The 17774-nt window shown below is 43.3% G+C and overlaps 2 long non-coding RNA genes across 3 annotated transcripts; both read left to right on the forward strand.

Annotated features, from left to right (window-relative positions):
* Positions 1 to 8945: 8945 nt before the first annotated feature.
* LOC138921016 (uncharacterized) lies at positions 8946 to 15587 on the forward strand. Of its 2 annotated transcripts, XR_011433166.1 has the most exons (4): positions 8946 to 9514; positions 12172 to 12411; positions 14586 to 14725; positions 14916 to 15587. It is a non-coding gene; the product is annotated as an uncharacterized lncRNA (long non-coding RNA). The 2 variants fall into 2 exon arrangements; XR_011433165.1 differs by lacking the exons at positions 14586 to 14725; positions 14916 to 15587 and adding an exon at positions 13061 to 13331.
* LOC138921023 (uncharacterized) lies at positions 15587 to 16917 on the forward strand. Its single transcript, XR_011433189.1, has 2 exons — positions 15587 to 15698; positions 16646 to 16917. It is a non-coding gene; the product is annotated as an uncharacterized lncRNA (long non-coding RNA).
* The last annotated feature ends 857 nt before the right edge of the window (positions 16918 to 17774 follow it).

The raw sequence follows: 17774 nt of genomic DNA on the forward strand, positions 1-17774 counted from the left end.
ATTGCCAGGTGGTGTCAAGGATTCAGTTGAGGTTGGAATCATGGATTGATTAATTTTTCTGTTACATTTATTTCTAGTGGCACTCAGGTGCCCAGGTGTGACAGATTTTATTTTCCAAAGATGGCTATGACAATATCTCCCATCTTATAATGTTCTTCCTACAATGTGGTGACATTCTTTCCATTAAGAGATGTGTTATATGTCCCTCTGTTTGAATCATGGCAGACTGACTCTAGCATAAGTGTCACTGTGTGACTGCTAAGGCTATGTCATAAAAGGCAATCTAACTTCTGCCTGGTTCTCTTGGAACACTTGCTCTTGAAATCCACCAGCCATGCTGTGAGGAAGCCCAAACTACCCCAGGCAGTGAGACTACATGGAAAGAACATGCGTAGATGTTTCAGGCAACAATCTACATAAGATCAAAGCCAATTACCAGGAAAACCCACCAAGTACACGAAGTAAACACTTCTGGTTGATTTCTGCCCGAGCTGTTGAGTCATCTCCAGCCTTTGAGGCTTCCCAACTGAGGCCCCAGACATCATGAAGCCGTCTCTACTATACTGTTTTTGCATTCTTGACCCACAGAATCTGTGAGCATAATAAAATGGCTATTTTACATGACTAAGTTGGAGGTGGTTTGCCATGAAGCAACAATAACTGGCACACTGAATACAAGAACGGTCAATAAACTCCGAAAAAAAGAGAGAACTTTTTATTGCAATATAATATACAAAAAGAAAAGTACATATATCTTAAGTATATAGTTGTAAGTTTTCACAAACTGAACACACTTGCATGATCAGCACTCAGTTTATGATACAGAACATTATCACTACCTCAGAAGCACCCCCACCCTGTATACTCCTTTCCAATCACTAACTCGCCCTCCCACTCCCCTGCAAGTGTAACCGCTATCCTAACTTTTAACAGCATAGATTAGTTTTTTGGTTTTCTACTACATATAAATGGACTGATGCAGCATGTAATCTTATGTCTGTCTTTTGTCACTCAACAGTAAGTGGGTTTTGTCCATATCAGTGCATGTAATTATAGCTTGTACATTTTCATTGCTGCATAATATCTTGTTTTTATTTTGTGAATATACCACAATCATCCATTCTGTGGTTGATGGGCATTTGAGTAGATACATTTTGAATAATGGTTTCCAAAATTTGCAACCATGAGAATCCTAAATAACATAAGCCCACATCTCCAAACCCAGGGTACGCATGCCGTGAGCAGTTCTGAGTTCCCTCACTTGCACACACTTCACTCATTAAGTATTAGAAAGTTTAAGGTATTCACACAGTCATTCAACATATATTTTTTTTCTTAAAGATTTTATTTTTTTCCTTTTTATCCCCAAAGCCCCCTAAGCCAAAGTACGTAGTTGTATATTCTTAGTTGTGGGTCCTTCTAGTTGCGGCATGTGGGATGCCGCCTCAGCATGGCCTGATGAGCGGGGCCATGTCCATGCCCAGGATTCGAACCAGCGAAACCCTGGGCAGCCGCAGTGGAGTGCACGAACTTAATCACTCAGCCACGGGGCCGGCCCCCCAACATATATATTGAGCACCTACTATGCACAAGATATCCTTTTAGACAGAGGGATTTGAAGCCTAACCAGACAGATAAGGTCCCTGCCTCATGGAGTGCACATTCTAGTAGAACTGACAGACAATAACACAAATAAATAAACAAACAAAATAAGTACAGGCTTTGATAACTACTATAGAAGAAATAAACAGGATGACGTCATAGAGACTAGCTGGAGGATGGATGTTTGTGGAAAAACATGCCTTAGATGGGATGTTTCTGTGAAGGCCTCTCTGAGGAGGCGATATTTGAACTGAGACCTGAGGAATTAGAAATCAGCCATCTGAAGCACCTAGAGGATGTTTTCAGGCAGAATAAACAGGAAATGCAAAGGCCCCTAGGTGAGAAAGAGTTTGGTGTCTTGTTAGAAGAAAGGCTAGTGGGGCTGGAGTGAGTGGGAGAGAGAAAAAGTGGTAAATGAGGTGACAGGAGTAAGAAGGCACCAGATCATGTAGTGCCTTGTAGGCCACAGTGAGGCATTTGGATTTTACCGAAAGGGAAAAGGAAGGCCATTACAAGGGTTTTAAGTAGAAAAATTACATCATCAGATTTATTTTTTAAAAAGTTCATGCTGTCCAGAAATAAACCTTCACATGTACGGTTAATTAATTTACAACAAAGGTGCCAAGACAATGAATTGAGGGAAAGAATAGTCTCTTCAAAAAATGGTGTTGGGACAATTGGATCTCCACCTGTGAAAGAATGAATTTGAATCACTGCCTCATACCATATATGAAACTGACTCAAAATGGATCAGAGACTTAGGTGTAAGAGCTAAAACTATAAAACTCTTAGAAGAAAATATGAGTAAATCTTTGTAACCTTGGATTAGGCAAAGCCTAAGAAGGCATAAGACTTCTTAGATATGACACCAAAAGCACATGTGAGAAAAGAAAAAAATAGATAAATTGCACTTAATCAAAATAAGAAACTTTTGTGGTTCAAAGGACACAATCAAGAAAGTGAAAAGATGGGCTGGCCTGGTGGCACAGTGGTTAAGTTCACACATTCCACTTCGGCAGTCTGGGGTTCACTGGTTTGGATCCTGGGTGCAGACCTACACACCACTTGTCAGGCCATGCTGTGGCAGGCGTCCCACATGTAAAGTAGAGCAACATGGGCATGGATGTTAGCTCAGGGCCAGTCTTCTTCAGCAAAAAGAGGAGGATTGGCAGTAGATGTTAGCTCAGGGCTAATCTTCCTCAAAAATAAAATAAAATAAATTTAAAAAAAGAAAGATAATGTTTGCAAATCATATCTCTAATAATAATAAGGGACTAATTAATAATTAAATAAGTAATTACTAATTAATTAGTTAATAATTAATAATAAATAATAAGGGACTTGTATCTAAAATATGTAAAGAATTCTTACAAGTCAATAATAAAAAGACAACCCCAATTTTTTAAATGGGCAAAAGATCTGAAAAGACATTTCTCTAAAGAAGAGAATTTATTCTTCCTTTTAAAGAAGATATACAAATGACCAATGTGAAAAGATGGTCAACGTCATTAGTCATCAGGGAAATGCAAATCAAAACCATAATGAGATACACTTTCACATCCACTAGGGTGTCTATAATCAAAAAGATAATAACAAGTACTGCTGAAGATGTGGAGAAATTGGAACCCTAATACACTGCTTTTGGGAATTTAAAATGGTGCAGCCACTTTGGGAAACAGTTTGGCAGTTCCTCAAAAAGTTAGGCATAGAATCACCACATAATCCGGCAATTCCACTCTTAAGCATACACCCAAGAGAAATGAAAATAGACATTCAGACAAGAACTTGTACACAAATATTCATAGCAGCATTATTCATAATAACCAAGGAGTGGAAACAACCCAAGCACCCATCAATAGATGAATGAATAAATAAAAATGTGATATATCCATACAATGGAATACTATTTGGCAAAAAAGAGAGAAATATTGCTACAATACAGATGAACTTTGAAAACATTATGCTAAGTGAAAGAAACCAGTCACAAAAGACACATATTGTATGATTCCAATTATACGAAATATCCAGAAAAAGCAAATAGATAGAAACAGAAAGTAAATCAGTGGTTGCCTAAGGCTGGTGGGTGATGGAGGGGGTACATGGACAGTGGCTGCTGATGGGTACAGAGTTTCTTCCTGGGGTGATGAAAATGTTCAAAAATTGATTGTGGTAATGGTTATACAGCCATGTGAATATACTAGAAACCATTGAATTGAACATGTAAATAGGCGATTTGTATGATATGTGATTTATATCTCAATAAAGCTATTAAAAATTTTTTTTTTAAGTTCACACTGGCTGCTAAATGGAGAATGGGGTTTTTTTAAAAAATGTTTTCCTTTTTCTCCCAAAGCCCCCAGGTACATAGTTGTGTATTTTTAGTTGTGGGTCCTTCTAGTTGTGGCATGTGGGATGCCACCTCAGCATGGCTTGATGAGCGGTGCCATGTCAACGCCCAGGATTCGAACTGGTGAAACCCTGAGCCACCGCAGTGGAGCTCGGGAACTTAACCACTCGGCCACAGGGCCAGCCCCTCGAGAATGAGTTTTCCTGGGGCAAAAGAGGAGATAGGAAAATGTTTGGGGGGCCACAGCAGAGGTCTAAATGAGAGAAAGGTTGGACTAAAGAGATGGCAGTTGAGACCAAGAAGCAGGTGGATTAGAGAAATATTTTAAAGAGTCAACACAACTTGCTAACGGATTGGACTTGGAGGATGAGGGAGAGGGAGGAATGACTCATGAGTTAAGAGGAAAAAAACCTTCAGAAATAAAATATACTCAGCACATCCGGGTAACCAAGATGTATTCTGTCTCTCTGTTGCACTAGGATTCAGACCCAAGGTCCTATTTCTTGGAATGGAAGGATCTTCTACAACCCTCCCACGCCCCACTGGATCTACCAAGCTTGTGCGGCAAAGCCCCCTGTCAACAGCTCTGCTGACTAGTCTAATGTCCTTGAACTCCTCATTCCCCACCCTCCTGCCTCTCTTGAGAGAACCATTTCTGGAGCAGAGAGCTCCCACAGCTTTTCACCAATCAGCTCCTTTCCTCTTGGGCCTCACCCCTTTTGGACTCTGCTCAGTTGCCTCTTGGCATCTCACTCACAGTGTGGAGTCCCACTTCTATCCCTCTAGGAGATAGACTTTGCACCTCTGTTACTGGAAACCACAAATGGCTTGAGACCTTTCCAATCCTTAGTTCTAAGTCAGGATGGGGTGGGGTGGACCTTGAGAGGAGGCCTGGAAAGCAGGACTACCAAAAAGAACGAGCCCCACGTGTCGATCGTTGCTGGGTGTCAAGAACTTTGCAGATGGTTGCTAACATTTACTGAATGCTCACTTTGTGCCAGACACTCTTCTAAGCACTTTATGTATGTCAAGTCATTTAATCCTCACAAAAATCCTATGAGGCATTATTTCCATTTTACCGATGAAGAAACTGAGGCATAGAGAAGGGTCAGTCACTTGCCCAAGGATACACAAGTCATAAATAGTCACTCCAGGATTCAAACCAGGCAATCTGACTCAAATCCACAGTCTTAACCACGATTTTAAGACCTCATTTCATCCTTCTAAAAGCCCTCAGAGATAGGAATATTAGTATTCATTCCCATTTCACGGATAAGGAAACTGAGGTGTGGGGATTTTAATTAACTTGCCCAAGTTCACATAGCTAGTGGCAGATTCTCCAAACTGGAAGAAACATCTGTTTCCAACCTTTAACTAGAGCACAAATGCTCTGCCTGCACATTACGTTTGGCGACACCTTACTGTGCTCCAAAACCCCGAATTTCATCACCATATGGTCACCCCAGAGAAGTTTCTGTCTACCGCAGGAATCTTGCCTAATTCTTCTCGACTGGAAAGAACTAATCAGCAAAGGCATCTACCCCAGTGGATTTTAAAAACTCCTATAGTAGGAACTAAATCCCCCAAACACTGTAATTGTTTGATATTTGTGACTTGTTCCTTTTTTTTTAAAGCAGGTATATGTTATTATTTTAAAATTTTCCCTTATCGTCAGTCCCTGGTTGCTCCAGGAAGCCTATCTTACCTTATTGTTTCTGGCATGTCAACTGATAGCAGAGAGTGCCCCATTTTACCTTGACACAAAAACTCTTTCTCATTCAGTTTCCTCTTTCTTAGGCCAGGATCATGTGCCTATGTATAATGCAATGCCTCCTCCCTTTCCTGCTTATCTTTCCTAAAATCTGATAGCGTTTCAGTCCCACTGTTTTAGGTCAATCCTTCCTCTTCATTTCCAGCTTACATTGTGCTCTTGGGTTATCAAAACATTTCCGGTAATTATGGCTGTAATTTCAAGCACCATAATTTGCCTACTCAGAAGTTTGGAGCTAGAGATCAATATGTACTTTGATTACCAGATTCAACCCTGGGGAAACCCACAAAAGAGGCCAAAGTTTGTCCCTGGCAAGATCAACTTTATGCTCCTTTCTTGGCTCCTGAACTTTCTCTCCACCTGTTCCTCTTAGTCCTCATATGCTCCTACTTTCTTCCTTAGCCCTTTCAAAACCTGCTCTCAAGAAAGGATCTGGGAGCCGGCCCCATGGCCCAGTGGTTCAGTTCACGCGCTCTGCTGCGGTGGCCCAGGGTTTCGCCGGTTCAGATCCTGGGCGAGGTCGTGGCACCGCTTGCCAGGCCATGCTGAAGTGGCGTCCCACATGCCACAACTAGAAGGACCCACAACTGAAAAAAATATACAACTATGTACCAGGGGTCTTTGGGAAGAAAAAGGAAAAATAAAATCTTTAAAAAAAAAAGGAAGGAAGGATCTGGACTAATTCACAATAAAGTACTAATGACTGCTGAAACACAATATGATCTCTCAGGGTATTTGCATTGTAATAGGGGATAAAGGTATCTATCAGTCATCAGCTGCAGATTTCTGGTCTTCAGAGAACTTGGTGGGGAAGGTAAATTTTCCCAAGAATCTTCTGGACTGACACAAGCCTACTTCACCTACTCTGCTTACATCTGAGCAGGACTTTGTTGATCTACCCTTGATATATCTAGTTCAATACCCACCTTGGTAGTTAAATTGCTCTTTTCTATTCTTTCTCTTCAAGAAACTCCTCCTTTTTCATGAAAAAGCGGAGCATCTTTCTTCTTGGAACACCACATCACAGCTGTGGAGGAATCTCAGGTGTCACGGCTAATAGTATAGAGCCATGTGTTAAGATACAAAGTGGGGAGGCCGCCTGGTGACAGCAGTTAAGTTTGTGCACTCCGCTTCTGTGGCCCAGGGTTCAGTGGCCTGGATCCTGGCTGCGAACATATGCCTGCTTATCGAGTCATGCTGTGGCAGGCGTCCCACATATAAAGTAGAGGAAGATGGGCACGGATGTTAGCTCAGGGCCAGTCTTCCTCAGCAAAAGGAGGAGGATTGGTGGCGGATCTTAGCTCAGGGCTAATCTTCCTCAAAAAAAAAAAAAGATACAAAGTGGGTACAAAGCATTCTGAGAGTGGGCTCTACCAATGTCTGAATCATTACAGTATTGTGGATATGTTGAAGTCTTTTAGCTACTTGGAGCAACTTTGGTCCACTCAGCATAATCAGCAACAGAACCACTTTGAGCATAGACCACTTATTCATTTCTTCGACAACTAGTAACTTCTACTGCCTGCCAGACATTGTTCTAGGTACTAGTGGTACAGCAGGGAACACAACCAAGTGCCTATCCACATGGAGCTACGTTCTAGTAGAGGTAACAGACAAAGAACATATAAAATGTGCCAGCAGTGATAAGTGCTATAAAGAAAAAAAAAAGCAAGCAGCAGATAGGGAGGAGTGAGAGGAGTTTTGGGGAGGGGGGTGGAATTGGGGCACGCAGTGCTTGCTGCTTTACACAGGTGGTCAGGAAAGGCTGTCTTATAAGGTGACATCTGAGCAGACGAATGGAGTGATAGTAAATTATGCGAACATCCAGGGAGAACACTCAGCACAGGTAATAGCAAGTGCAAAGACCTAAATGTGAAAGCATACTTGCCCTGTTCATGAAACAGCATGAAGAATAGCACTTCTGGAGATCAACGAATAAGGAGGAGAGCAGATAGGAGCCCATGGGACCAGGTTATGCGGTAAGCGTTTGTAGGACCTTGGCTTTTAGCTTTTACTGACTGAAATAGGAAGCCACTGGAGGGTGTTGAGCAGAGAAGTGACACGTGTGTTAAAAGATCACTTTGGCTGGCTTGTAGAGGAAGGCAAGAGTGGACTAATTAGAAGGCTATTGCAATAACCCAGGTGAGAGATCTTAGGGGTTGTGACCAGGGTGGTAGCTGTGGAAGTAGTGAGAAACGGTCAGGGTCTGAATTCATTTTGAAGGTAGAGCCAACAGGACTTGCTGATGCATTGGATATGGACTGTGAAAGAAAGGGGAATCAAGGATGGCTATAGGCTATGTGCCAGTGTTCCAGAGTAGACATGGTATTTGAAACTTCTCTGCTTGCTGGCAGGAAATTTATTAGAATCAAAGGACGGCATGCAATCAACCTCCTTGGCAGTTTTTAAAAAGAGCAGGGCCGTCCCAATTATCTCCTCAAATCCCTTTCATATTCGACCTTCTTTTGGCCAGGCATCACAGTACTGTGGCGGGGTCCCCATACATCCTGGTCTGCACACGGGGACCTAGATTTCATGAACTGACGTGTGGCTAACTAGGCACTGCCTCGTTACTTATGAGAAACTGAACTAGCTCTTGAAATCCACAATGGCAGTTCTACCCCTCCAATAACTACTTTAGCAAGACGGTCCCCATACCTCCCCCCAAAAGACCCCTCCTCTCGCCCCAGATGCAGTACCTCTCTTCTAGGCAGCGCTGAATATACTAACTCAATATCCTTAATATCCCTAATCTTCACTTCTTATTTGTCACGGAACTTCCTGCCATCCCAACAGTTGCTGCTGTTGAACCGGTTGGTCAAAACTTTGTTTCCACAGGAGGCAGATTTCAGCATCTGACGAGTCTTATTCTCAGGAAATGCTCCTGCACCACCAAACTAGCCACATGAGCGCAACTTAGCACCGTCTTATCGCTTCGCTACAGCCAGCACGGAAAGGCCTCAACTGCCCGTTTCATCTCTCCTCGCTCTCGCCAGCCAGGACCAGGCGCTTCGCGCGAGGCCGGCACGGAACCCGAGGGAACGCTCCCGCGCCCTCATCCCCAAGACGCCATCCCCACGACCTCGTCCGCCAGAGCGCCCTCCCAGGGTTTTGCGGAAACGCGCCTGCGCCGCGTCACATGCCTGCAGCGGAATCTCCCAGTGGGCAGCGGCGCCTTCTCACGTGACGCACACCGGCCAATGCCTGGAGTCCGCGCGCTGGGCTCCTGGTTGCTAGGCGACCCCGCCCCGCCGGACTCCCGCTGCCTGGGATCGTCCCGGGAGCGACGGCCGGCCCGTGGTCTTGGACGTGCGGGGGTCTGCGAGGGCTTTTCGCGGCTGCCACCTTCTCTCTGGCGGAAACCTGGATGGCGGCCCCCCTGCCCTTGCGCCTTTGAGGCTCGACCCCGGGCGTCCCGGCGTGCGCGGGCGGGCGGGCTCCGGCCCCTCCGGCGCTGACCCGGCGGCTGGGATGCCGCAGGGCCGCGCAGCTTAGGCCCGGTCCACTGACGAGCCCAGCTCTGCTCGAGAGACTGGCTCAGACTCGAGTTCGGGCAGGGATGTGACTGAGGCAGTGGCGGACCAAGAAACGAGTGCCCAGGAGTGGTCCCAGGCGTGGCTTCCTGCAGCTTCCTTGCGAGTCGAGTCAACGCTTAGGCTTGTTTGACCAAAGAAGGGAAATGGGCAATAGGGACTCTGTGTACTATGCTTATTTCCTGAAAAGATTGTTACTTGAATAGTTGCAGACTGAAAGAAAACAGATTTCGGTTAAAAAAAAGGAAGATATTCCCAGAGGTGAAAAGAGTCAAATACTTTTGTTTGTTGTTTATATATTTGACATTTCTTTAAAAAGGCCTCGTGTTTGGGATTTCCAATAACAGTGGTAGTCTGCTGTTCAACATTTTCAATCCGCGAATGCTTGTGGTGTGCCTGGGACGTGTATGTGGCTCGCTGTTTGTTAGAAAGTTTGATGTTTCGTGTGTACCTAACTCATAGATGGACTGGGTTTCACTTAGTCTATCAATTTGTGAAATAAGGTGAGCAGCTTTTGCTTTTCCATGCATAAGGAAATATCAGAGAAATTATTTGCCAGACAACAGTGCTGCTCAAGCTTGAATGTGTAGCAACCGGTGTATAGCAAACACCTGAGAACCTTGTTGAAATGCATATTATGAATCTTTGGAGCACGGCCTGAGGGTCTGCATGTCTACCAAGCTCCAGGTGCAGATGATGCCGTGGGCCTGATGTATACTTCGAATAGCAGTAGCCCTAGGTAATTGCTATTCCTAGTTAAGGGCACAGTTCCCTCTTTTCCATATCTGATTTTGTGCCAAAACAACAATTTCTTAACATCTGTGAACTTTCAGTTACATATGAAGGGACAGTCTTAAGATGGAAATGACGAATAGCGCAGATAGTCCACACAGAATTTCTATTCAGGATTCATTTTGGTTATTTTGTTAGTTTGATCATCTGAGAATCTACAGTATTTGAAATAATGAACTTAAAGTTATCAACCTTTTTTGTTGTTTTAAAAGGCTTTAACTAAACAAATGAGGTGAAATTTCCCCTGACGTTGAAGGGTATATTTCACTTAGAGGACCTATAGATTAGAGTTGACTCCCACTGACTCACCAAACATCCCATCCTTTAATTCTCTTAAAAGCTTCATGAGGGGCTGACTCTGTGGCCGAGTGGTTAAGTTCGTGCGCTCCGCTGTAGGCAGCCCAGTGTTTCGTTCGTTCGAATCCTGGGCGCGGACATGGCACTGCTCATCTAAACCACGCTGAGGCAGCATCCCACATCCCACAACTAGAGGGACCCACAACAAAGAATATACAACTATGTACTGGGGGCTTTGGGGAGAAAAAGAAAAAAAAAAAAGCTTCATCAAATGGTGACACACCTGCAATTCTGAGCGCAGAGACTAAGCAGCGAAGGCTAGCCGATTTATGCTCTATTTACAAGAAGACATTTTTAATGATAAAAGAGAAATTAGATATCCAGAAACTCAGCACAATGACTTATAGAATTGATGAGGTTTCATATATGTAAAAATTAATGACTATCAGTATATTATCATTTATGAAAGATTTGAATGTCCTAAGTAGACTGTGACTAGGGTATGGTACTGTGATTTTCTTAGTGTTTCTTGTGCTTGGGATTCATTGAGCTGCTTGGATCTGCGAGTTTTTGATTTTCATTAAATTTGGAAAAATGTTGGCCTGTCTTTCTTCCAGTGCTTTTCTACCTACCCCTCTCCTTTAAGGTCTGCAAGTACGCATATATCAGGCTGCTTGAAGTTGTCCTACAGCTCAGTGATGCTCTGTCCTTTTTTAAAAATTCTTTTTTCTTTCATCAATTTTAGATAACTTCTATTGCTATGTTTTCAAATTTACTAATCTTGGGGGACAATATTTCATCTACCATTAATTCTGTCCAGTGTGATTTTAATCTCAGGATTGAGATCTTCCCAAAGCATGATGAGTAAGGTGCCAGTGTTTACCTGGAGGAAATCTCTCCAGATGGTGCTAATGTACTCTGCCTCGTTCAGCATCTTTACTGGCAACTTGGAAGTCAAAGAGAGCAGGCGTGTCAAGTGCTCAGTTGACCAGAGTCAGGAGATAGCACTAAGTCAGCTGTCAGGAACAAGATTCAGAGAGATCTAGACAGCTTAGAATGTTGGATCAAAACTAACAAGATGAAATATAGAATCTGTAGTTGAATTCAAGCATTCAATGCCCCAGGTAAGGGAGACCTGAGTTCCTGCGTGAAAAACAAAAAGCAGTGATTTTGGCTGATTGCACACTCAATATAAATTACTAGCATAATGTGCTTGTTAGAAAAGGGAGAGGGAGGGGGGCCGGCCCCGTGGCTGAGTGATGAAGTTCGCGCGCTCCGCTATGGTGGCCCAGGATTTTGCTGGTTTGGATCCTGGGCATGGACATGGCACCACTCATTGGGCCATGCTGGGGCGGCCTCCCACATGCCACAACTGGAAGGACCCACAACTAAAAATATACAGCTATGTGCCGGGGGGCTTTGGGGAACAAAAGGAAAAACAAAATCTTTAAAAAAAAAAAAAAAGGAAAGGGAGAGAGAAAGCATTTTTGCAGCTTTATATTGCATATATAAAGTGGTCATATCCAAAATAAAGGAGATAATTATTCCCCCAGAATTGTAGTTTTCATTTCTAAAAGTTCAATTGTAATCTTTTTTGTATCTCCCATGACTCTACTTAATATTTTGAACATATGGAATGCAGTTATAATAACAGTTTTAATGTCTTTGCTTGTTGCTAATTCAGCAGTTTCTTGCTGCTAACACAGATGCTAATGACATCTGTGTCATTTCTGGGTCAATTTTTATTGACTGATTTGTCTACTCATTGTGGGTCACAGTTTCCTGTCTCTGTATGTCTGGTAATTTTTTTTTCCTTTTTTTTTTTTTAGGAAGATTAGCCCTGAGCTAACATCTGCTGCCAACCCTCTTTTTTTTGCTGAGGAAGACTGGCCTTGAGCTAACATCCATGCCCATCTTCTTCTGCTTTATATGTGGGACGCCTGCCACAGGATGACTTGACAAGTGGTGCATAGGTCCGCACCTGGGATCCAAACCTGCAAACCCCGGGCTGCTGAAGCGGAACGTGCAAACTTAACTGCTGTGCCACCGGGCCAGTCCCTGTATGTCTGGTAAGTTTTGACTGGATGCCAGGTATTAGGAATTTTACCTTGTGAAGTGCTGGATATTCTTGTATTCCTGTAATTCTTGAGCTTTGTTCTGGGGTACAGTTAAGTTACTTGGAAATAGTTCAATTCTTTTGGGTCTTGCTTTTAAGATTTGTTAGATGGGACCAGACCATCTAACCAGTGCTAATTCTAGGGCCGATTAATCCCCCTGAGACCTACATGAATGCTCTTCCCAATGCCCCGTAATTAATCTGGCTAGTGGGAATAGGCACTATTCCCAGCCTGTGTGTGCATCAAACACCTTTCTCTCTAACCCTTTGAAGTGGTTCTTTCCCCAGCCTTGGGTAGTTTTCTTACACATATGTGTTAAGCAGGACTTTGGCACACTAGAAAACTCTCTCTGTACAGCTCTCTCCTCTGGTGCTCTGCCCTATGACCTCGAGCTGTCTTGGTCTCCCTAGATTCTCAGCTCTGACTCCTTCACTCTGGGACTCCCCTGAACTCTGCCTCAGTTTTCCTTCCCTGCACTGTAGCCTGGGAACTCGAGGCAGTGAAGTGGGGCAATACTAAGCCTCACCTCCTTTGTTGTACTTTTCTCAGTGTATTGAAAACCATTGTTTCATATTTTTTGTCCCTCTTTTGGTTGTTTTAGGTGGGGAAGTAAATCTGGTCCTTGTTTCTCTGTCTTGGCTTCTGCAAATGGAGGTCCAAATGTCACACCCATCTGGAACACTTACCACCCAAAACCATTGAATATTGAAACTCTTAAGTTAGGTTGCATACTGTTGAACTCACATCCAATTGATTCCAGGCGAAGACAGCTATTTTCTTGTCTTTACATCCCTACAGACTTAACCAATAGCCTGGTGCTTGGCTGACACTCAGTAAAAGCTGGCGAATGAATAAACTATTTTGAGCAAACAGCTGTCCATCTGCTTCTGGTGTTTTCTTCCAACATTTGTTGGTAGGCTTTTGCGATTTTCTTCTTGCCTGCCAGCAGCAAAAGAAAGCTAGGCAAGATGGAAATTTCTGGGACTTCTTATTCATGATTGTAATTATCCACAAAAATGTACCCTTTAAAAAAGCTTATTTACAGGCATGAGGGAACTTTTGGGGCTGATGGCAATGTTCTAAAACTGGGTTATACAAGTTTATAAAAAATCATTGAATTGTACACTTAAAAATAGGTGAATTTTGTGATATATAAATTACACCTAAATAAAAGATTTTTTTAAAAAAATCTTATCTTGAAGATTTCCAAGGCATTTTAAGGTGAAAAAAGGAAGTTGCCAACCACTTTTTATAGACTAAACCCAGTTTTGATTTTTTCAAAAGCCTTATATACATTGAAATATAAGCTTGATTGGGTAGGGGTAGACTGCAGTGGATTCTCCTTTTGTACAATGCACGTATATTACTTTTGTAATCAGAAAATGATGTTCTCCTGGCTTGAATTGCCCAGCATGAGTTGGCTCAGATGGATTTGTCTAAACAGTATTTTCCCATGTATCCCAGAGCTTTGTGTCACTTTAGAACTTGGTTTTAAGCTACAGTCCCTGTAGTCATTAATTATTGAGTGGTCAGTCTAATAACCTGAGTCAGATCTATTTACCCAAAGTATGTAGATTATAATTAATAATCAGCGCTTGCATTTGTCTCATACCTTTCTCTCTAAGGACCAGGGTGATGACGTACTTTGAGCTGACATCATCACCAGGAAGTCAGGGAAGGTGACCTTTTAACAGTCCTCGCTTTGCAGACGAAGAGGGGCTTTTCAGAAGCAGCTGCCTTCCTTAGAGAGGCAGAGAGAAATGCCAACTAAAAGAAATGCATAGGAGTCTGGCTGGGGCTTGAAAAAAATCTGAGCATTTTCTTCAAGAAAATTAAATGATGCAAAGACTACATTAAGATAGTCTGTTGTATAATAAAATTGTTGCAGTCTCAGGATGAAATCAGACTGACTAACTGACCTAAATTGTGTGTCACCTGGTTGAGTGGATTGAAGGAGAGCTCTGTCCATTTCCTGAATTCTCCTTTTCTTTGTTAGATGATCAAGCAGAAGTTTTCTGTGCCCTCTCCTGGCTTGACTTTGAAACTGCATAACAGTGATACTCCCAACTTCACTGCTTAGGACTTTCCTTAAACAAATTCCTGCTCTCCCCTCCCTTTTGCCCTAGAAGGGTCATTTTGGACTAGAGAGAGACAGACGGGGCCAATTACTTGGCGTGTGGATAAAAGTGGTCGGATGATTCAGGCTCCAGATGGCCATTCAGCAAGCTGAATAGAGAGACTGAACGACCAATCTTGTGTTCAAATGGTACATATTATTTTCTATATTCAAAAATTATGCTATAATTGGAGGTAACTCCACGCAAATGTGTGAAGTATTCCCTGAGGCATTGTTGAATGTGTCACTTTTTAGGAAAAATAAATAGAAGAGTGTAGATTTTGGCAAACTCTGATAAAAGTATTCTGAACATCTCAAAAATATCTGTATTTTTCTTTAGAGGACAAGGAAGGTAAAGGTGACCGTTGATGAGGTAACAAGGGGAGTGGGGTGTCACAGAAAGCCCCTAGATGGGCGTCTCGGGGAGGCTGGAGTTGCTGCAGGATCATTTCTGAGCCTCCACAAGCACAGACAAGTTCAAAGTGTTGACTCCTGAGGAGTCCTTGCATCATTCTCCAGGCCAAAGGGAATCCAAGCAGACCACTGAAACATACACGGTGTTTACTTCATCCGCTTTGGCTGTCACAGTTTTTTGGCTGAAATAGTAATCACCCGAGAGCTGCTCTCCACAGCTTCCAGAAGATCTGTTCAAACATTGACTCGCTTACCAAACGTTTATTGTATCACTTGTTTTTTACAAGGCACCCCCCCCTTAGAAGCCAGCCAAAAGGACGAAGCAGATACTGGAACGTATGGTTATTAGAACGGTGCTCCTGAACCTTTTTCCTGTCATGGCACACATAGAAAATTATACAATTTGTATGTCCTACCAGAGGTAAACTTGGTGGGGGGTGGATTTAGGGGCATCTGCATGGGATTTGGCTAAAACAAATAATTACATTTTCTATAAATTGGATAATTATGATTTGAAAAAATAAAATGAAAGTATTAGAGACAGAATTAAATATTGAGCTTATGTAAAATTGCCAAATAAAGTGTTTTCAAAATTTTAGTTTTCTTCTGGGAGTGTTTATGCTTGAAAGGGCTATATGCAATAATGACGAGGACTTTTCAAGAAGGATCTCTTCAAGTTCTGGATCGCCGTGAACAATTAGAAACGCAAGTAGGTAATAAAAGTTTAAAAGGACATTTTAACATTAAAAACTTTACGAAAGTTACAATATTTTAAGAAATGTTTTATTTTCTTTCATTAACAATTGTACAATTGAAATTTCTTGTGATAACATTAATGGATTTTGAATCCAATCAAACTCTTTGATGTCAAGCATTTTAAAATAAGGACAGAGCTCTGATTTAAAGCACGTGCCTTCGGGGTTGATGTCCATTTGATCTATACTGGTATTCACTGTTTATCGCTAGCTGACATCTGATCTGATTGGTCAATGTCTGTGCCATCTCAGGTGTTAAATATTTTTAGTATCACCCTGCCCATAAGCATGGTTGAAGCAGTCACCCTGAAGTTAGCTAGGACACTGCTTGGGCATCAGCCAAAAGTGTACAGAAATGTCTGACGCTATGTGAAGACAGATTTGGGTCAGCTGGCTGGAGCTGCTCTGGCCAGGCTCCCCCAACCAGTCTCCTGGGCTCTCCATTCGTGACCAGCTGCACCATGGGTTGCTGCTCATCCTCCTTGGGCTCCTGGAACCCAGCTCCTCTAGCAGGGCCCTGGGCCCTCGTCTGTGATTGCAGCAGTGCGCTGTGCAGCCGGCCTCTGAGGTTGATGCCCAGGTGGTGACACGTGGCAAACGGCAAATACCGCTGATCCTGCTGCCTACTTGTGGGGATCACAGGGCAGGATGTCAGACCCTTCTCTGCTTGGATCATCCTCTGAGGAGCTCCTCACGGGCTGCATGCCCCCGGAGGTGACTGGCCTAACTGGTGGACCCAAGGACCATGGGATCTTTATATTGCACCCCACCTGTCACCCAATTGCAGTACACCAGTGTGCAATGACTGCTGGTTAGGAAACTCTGCGGTAGAGGAAATAAATGTACAATGATAACACTACCTATTATTTATCAATGTGTGGTTTACAATGCTCTTTCACAGTGGACCTCATTTAATCCTCATAAGAACAACCAGTAAGAATTATCATCCCATTCGACAGAGCAGGAAATAGGTTCAAAACGGTAAGTTGCTCAGGTTGACACGCTAAGTCCACACTTCCCTAACTGGGGTGCCTCAGGGGTGTACATGGGGGTGAGCTGGGTTAAATGATGCATAATTGGACTGACAGCTTTACCTGAAAATTTGGGGGGAAAATTTAACTGACAAATAATATATATTTTTATGCTAAAATAAACGTGTATTATGAAATCAAATGAAAACTTTGCACAAATTGCAAGATCAAACATGAAACTTGAAAGAAACATTGTGCTTAATGGGGGGCTACTCTGAGCTATATACCCGGACCCGTGGGGAATGGGGAGGAGCTCTCTCTTCTGCCATGAGTGGTTGAGATACACTGACGGTGGAGACAGGATTTAACTCTTTTCTGATTCTAGGTCCCGTACTAATAATCCCAGGTAGAAAATTGTTAAGCTTTTAAGAGCGTTTCAGAGAGAGCGGTTTGAGCTCGGGCTTCCGCTGAACATTGGGCGTGTGGAGCTGGGAGCTGGGGAGAGAGCATTCCAGGCAGAGGATACGGCCTGGGCAAAGGAAGGAGGCAAGAGAGTGGGGCTGTGTAATGTCAACAATGGCTGGAGGGAGAAGTACGGGAAGACGCATAATGGGAAATGCGATTAGCAAGTGGACTGGCTTCAGGAAGCGTTATCTGGCAGGAAAGACTCAGTGATACGAGCAGTGGTGAGACCAACTGGAAAGCTACAGGTGGGAAGGCCTGAACCAGAGTAGGAGCAGACAAAACGAGGGGAGGGCTTGCATGCAAGAAACCATCAAGATTTACCAAAGGACAGGGCAGAGAGCAGGTTCCAGAGAGGGAGGTGGAAAGTCACTGGCTGACCTTGCAGCCCACCTGAGGCACTGTCAGAACATCCAGGTGGGAAGTCAGCAAATAGTTGACTGGAGTCAAGGGCGGGATTTGGCATTGTGAATTACCGCCTATAGGTGAAAATTGTCACCTTGGTATTGAAAGAGAGAGAGCCATCAGAAAGGTGGAAGGACAGCAGGGGTGCTGTCCTTGGTCAAAGAGGCCACCTGAGGAAAGTGCAAAGAAAAG

This window comes from Equus caballus, chromosome 2, assembly GCF_041296265.1.
Source record: "Equus caballus isolate H_3958 breed thoroughbred chromosome 2, TB-T2T, whole genome shotgun sequence".
Lineage (NCBI taxonomy): Eukaryota > Metazoa > Chordata > Mammalia > Perissodactyla > Equidae > Equus > Equus caballus.